Raw genomic sequence first — 5,377 nt, 5'->3', positions numbered from 1 at the left:
CACCAAAAGCAGAATAAAACCAAACAACAACAATAACTCCTACCCCCAAATAATTTCCAGAACCAACACTTGACACTGGGATGAGGAATCTTTGGCCTTCCAGATGTTTTGAACTACAACCCTCATAATCCTTTCCTAATGGCTAAGCTGCAAGAGGTTGCTGTGGGTTGAAACATCAGGCTCTCTATTTCTGGCTTGCCAGATTAAAAAAAAAAAGAGGGAGCTCATGCACACACACCTCCCCCCAGAAATCCCAATTTTGAATGCACTTGCTTTTGTTTTAATGTGTGGGACAGGTGAAATGGCAAAGAATCAGTGCCTTTTCTCTGAAATGGTTTATTGTTATGTGCCTCCAAGTTATTTTTGACTTCTGGCGACCCTAAGGTGAAACAATCATAGGGTCTTCTTGGTAAGTTACTTCAGAGGGGGTTTGCTCTGCCATCTTCTGAGGCTGAGAGAGTGTGGCTTAACCAAGGTCACCCAGTGGGTTTTTATGTTTGAGCAGAGAACGGAACCCTGATCTTCAGAGTTGTTGTCTAACACTCAAATCACTACGCCAGGCTGGCTCTCCACTCTGAAATGGTACAGTCTAGGAATAACACAGCACTGCCATGGGTCCACTGATCATGCAGGGTCACCTCTTAGTCAATGCAGCTGGATGTACTGAAAAAATAGATATTTGACAAGAGCTCTCATGTTAGTAAATGCAGCAGTTCTGATCCACATGTGTGGATACGTGTCTTAAACCTCTTAACCACATGAAAGGAAAGTGAGCTTCCCCAGAAGCCACATTTACATATTTGCAATATTCATTATCCACCCCTCTTTGTCCTGTAATGGCAAAACTGTCACCTCCCTCTCGCCTCTCCAGGCGCTTCTGACACATCAGTCAGCTGCCCACAGCGAGTTCATTAGAAAATGCCTTTTGACAGGAGTGGCAGTTCTTGACCCAGAGCTATGAAAGCTGTTAGGATGATCAGCATAAGGACAGCCTGGGGGGCAAACACTGAGGTAATAACAGGCATCAGGCTTTACATAATATTATCCAAGACATTCTTAAAGGGATTACTAATACTCCTTCAGTCTCAGTGCTGTTTGACATTTTAATTTCACTGGGTTTAGAAACACTGCCTTCCTGCCTGCCTGTTCTTTTCTGTTCCTTACTCCTGGATCAACATGCACTGTACTTTGCACTTGCCAATAAGCACTTTCATAGTCCATTGCAAATGGAGTAGGTGATGGCTTTATTGCAGTTTTGATTATGAAAAGATGATGTCTGTGTTTGATCCATTTCTTAAAGATAAAGTCTGAGAGAGATTCAAAATGTACAACCGTCATTATACTCTCCATCACCATCTTTTATTATTTTTTAAAGAGTTCTTACAAAGACTACATACTTTTTTCTTAGAAATTATTTAGAAAGCATTAGGTCAGCGATGTCCAAACTCTGGCCCTCCAGGTGTTTTGGACTTCAGCTCCCAGAAGCCTCAGTCACCTTGGCTAATGGTCTGGGATGCTGGGAGCTGAAGTCCAAAACACTTGGAGGGCCAGAGTTTGGACATCACTACATTAGATGCTTTGCAGTGTTTAAGTTAATGAGACCTCCCAGCCTGTTTACAGTCTTTTTGGTGTTGAAAATGATTTTGAAGAATCAGTTAGAAATAAATGTTCCAGGCATGTAAAAAATAAAAAAATAAAAACCAACCTTTGTTAAAATCTATATTCTGGTGGCTAACTGCGATGTGTGTTTTAAAAATCTCACTGAAGTTAATTTATGCAGACATTATCCTTTTTCTGTTTTTCATTTATGATAAAAAATTCTCCCCTGAGTTACAGTTATAGCACCTGTATCCCACTTTTTGGATCATTTTTCATTAAAAAGCTTTCAAGAAACCTTCTGTCTGTACATTGACCAAGGCAACACCTCTTTAGCTTTTACAACCTGATAGCACTATCAACCTCTCAGACCATTTCTCCCCCATGTATTGCATTTCTCATCTTCAGTAGGATCTAATCTGCCCAAAATTATGCATCTTTTAAGAGATTTGAACACATGGTTAGGTCAACATAAAATTCAGGAATACTTTTCATGACTTATTTTTGCCTAGAATGAGTCCATTGTGTCCATGAGTACATGGCAGTGAATTATACTTCTGAGGACTGTTCTGCTTCCATGGAATATTTTAGGAGGAATATCTTTAGAAGGACAAAAATGCTTCTGAGGAAATTCAGAATTATAGCCAATGCGTTGGCTATGTTTTACTATAAAATATTTACAATGAACATTTTAAACCCTTGAAACACCCCCCCCTCCATCAGTGTAATAGCATTGTGGCTATTCAGGGCATATTTTAAGTACTTATTTGATGTAGCTAAAGCACATCCAAATCATATTATTAACATTTAATTGCCATACTCCATCCTCTTGTCATGTCTTAACATCACAGGCTATGGAGAGAGGGATGGGGAGAGAGAGACCAGGTATTGTTAGAACTGGGACAGTCTATGAAAATAAATCATTCAGAAGCAAAGGAAATCTTAGACTGAAAACAGCAATAATGGTGACTAAGTGAGCGTGTTCCACTTACCTGTCATGCCATTTCCAAAATATATGCAATTAAGAAGAAGGAAATGAAAAGTTAAGTCCATCATAAATTGTACGCTGCCAAAGTAGTTTAAAAAGCACTTTTTAAAAATCATGTTCGATGAAACACATATTGAGTCACACCAACCATGCTTAAATGGGATGCACTGGTTAGTTTTTTGCCTTATATATGAAAGGTGGTTGGGGATATACATAACATGCATCAATGGGGTGTAGTGTTAAACAGGACTTTCTTCATGTATTATCACACACAAGAAGGGAACATGTGAAGATGTGTAAGGCATAGTATTTCTTTCCATAATGTATATTTAACAAATGGGATTCATTGGTACAGTACTAAGATGTCATAGTACTGATTCCTAAGGACTAGGCTACATCTTGTTGTTGTTATTGTGTGCCTTTAGGTCATTTCTGACTTATGGCTACCCTAAAGTGAACCTATTACAAGGTTTTTGTGGCATATTTCTTCAGAGGGGTTGCCATTGCCATCCTCGGATGCTGAGAGAGTGTGACTTGCCCAGGGTCACCCAGTAGGTTTCATGGCCAAGAAGGATCTGAACCCTGTTCTCCAGAGTTATATACTGTAGTCCAATACTCAAACCACTATACCATGCTGGCTCTCAGGCTACATCTCAGAGACATGCTAAAAGAGAGCATGTTCTCCACATGGGACCCAAACTGTGATCTCCTTAATTTGTAGATCATCCTCGTATACTAAGAATCTAATTATACCACCATGTGGGGGAGAAGAATGAATATTTGCAGTTATACAACATCTGTGAAATGATAAATGGACGGATAGACCGATACATGTTCTGTTCCTTTAAGTCATTTCTGATTTATGGTGACCCTAGGGTGACTCTGTCATAGGGTTTTCTTGGCACAGTTTCTTCCAAAGAGGTTTGCCACTGTCCTTCCCTGAGGCTAAAAAGTCACCCATTGGGTTGCATGGCTGAGCTGGGAATCCATTCTGATCTCCAGAGTCGCAGTCCAACATTCAAACACTACGCCACGCTGGCTCTAGCTAGCTAGCTAGCTAGCTAGCTAGACAAACATTATTTGTTACTGATGTTGAACTGTTCCCTAGCTAATCTAGTCCATCTAATGTCTATTGACAATTGGAATTAGAATAATATCACTTTATTGCAGGGTTTGTTTGTTTTTTGGTTCAGTGGAAACATTATATTAGAATTTTAGGAAAAAAATTGGTTCATACAAGTGGAAAGAAGAACAAGTATTGAATACATTTTTCAGGTGAGTATAAACATGGCCAGCCCTGGGCTAAATAGCGATCAAAGCAAGAAGTGCCTCCAGCATACATGCATCCCCCGAAAATGCTTTCTTTTCTTTTAAAAAATCATTTACAGTCCTTAACAATCTTTATAGTGTTTGTAGTGTTTACAATGCTTGGCAAGATCACCTCAGACTAAAGCCACGTTCTGCTTCTTGTAGTTCTGCTTCTTGTAATCTAGAATAAATCACAATATCAAACTGGAAAGTGAAAATGGAACCTGTTTAATTGTTAATTTTATCTTCCGTCTTTCCTTCAGTGAGCTCAAGGGAGAGTGCATGGCTCTCTCCCTCCCTATTTTAACCTCACAGAAGCCTTGTGAGATCAGGAAGACTGAGAGACAGTGACTGGTTGCTCAGTGAATTTTGTGGCTCAGTGGCAACCAGGAGGGCTTGGGTTTTATTACTTGCAGCCCAACCAACCAACTAGTATGTCACGGTTTCTCTCATATTTCAGAGTTAACTGGTGGAAGCTTATTTTTATAGAATCATAGAATCAGAGTTGGAAGAGACCACAATGGCCATCCAGTCCAACCCTCTGCCATGCAGGAGCTCTCAATCAAAGCATCCCCGACAGATGGCCATCCAGCCTCTGTTTAAAGACTTCCAAGGAAGGAGACTCCACTACACTCTGAGGAAGTGTATTCCACTGTCGAACAGTCCTTACTGTCAATAAGTTTCTCCTAATGTTGAGGTGGAATCTCTTTTCCTGCAGCTTGCATCCATAGTTAGTGTCCAGTGAAGTTGCAGGGCACGAGGGGGGTGCAGAGGATGAGGACTGCCCCAGGTGACACCCTAGGAGGAAGTGACAGCACTGTTCCCCAAACATCTGCCTTTTGGCAAGAATGGACTGTGGCATTTGCCTGTGTCCCATGAAAATGCTGAAGAGACAGTGTAAGTGGGGTTAGGCTCCGTGGGGGAGAAAGTAGAGCCCCCCCTTTTTTTACAATTTTCTTTAAAAACATTACATCTTATTAAATTTTCATTTTAACCACATGAGACAAGGTACATGTTAATACATTTAGGCCCTGCGTGTGATATTGTAATTTACAGTTTTAATTCTGCTAGTTGTTTATGCCACGACTATTGCCATTGCCTTCAGTGGTATATGAGAACTACGATTTGTGAGTTGTCTTCATTTCTCACTGTGGCAACTCTACATTGCAGATAGTAACTCACAAAAGTCATTACATCTCTTTCGTGCCACACAGTTGTAGCACTTTGAAAACAATTCAGCTGCCATGGATGGAGGCATCCTACAGAATCCTGGGAGATATGTATTTTCATGAGGCATGAGAGGTCTCTGGCACTGTTGTTGTTGTTGTGCCTTCAAGTCATTTCTGACTAATGGCAACCCTAAGGCAAACCACTGTGGTGTAGTAGTTTGAGTGCTGGTCTAGGACTCTGGAGACCAGGGTTCAATTCCCTGCTCGGCCATGGAACCTACTGGGTGACACTGGGAATGTCGCAGGCTCTCAACCT

The sequence above is a fragment of the Sceloporus undulatus genome, chromosome 4 (assembly GCF_019175285.1).
Source record: "Sceloporus undulatus isolate JIND9_A2432 ecotype Alabama chromosome 4, SceUnd_v1.1, whole genome shotgun sequence".
NCBI lineage: Eukaryota > Metazoa > Chordata > Lepidosauria > Squamata > Phrynosomatidae > Sceloporus > Sceloporus undulatus.
This window is presented reverse-complemented; position numbering follows the sequence as displayed.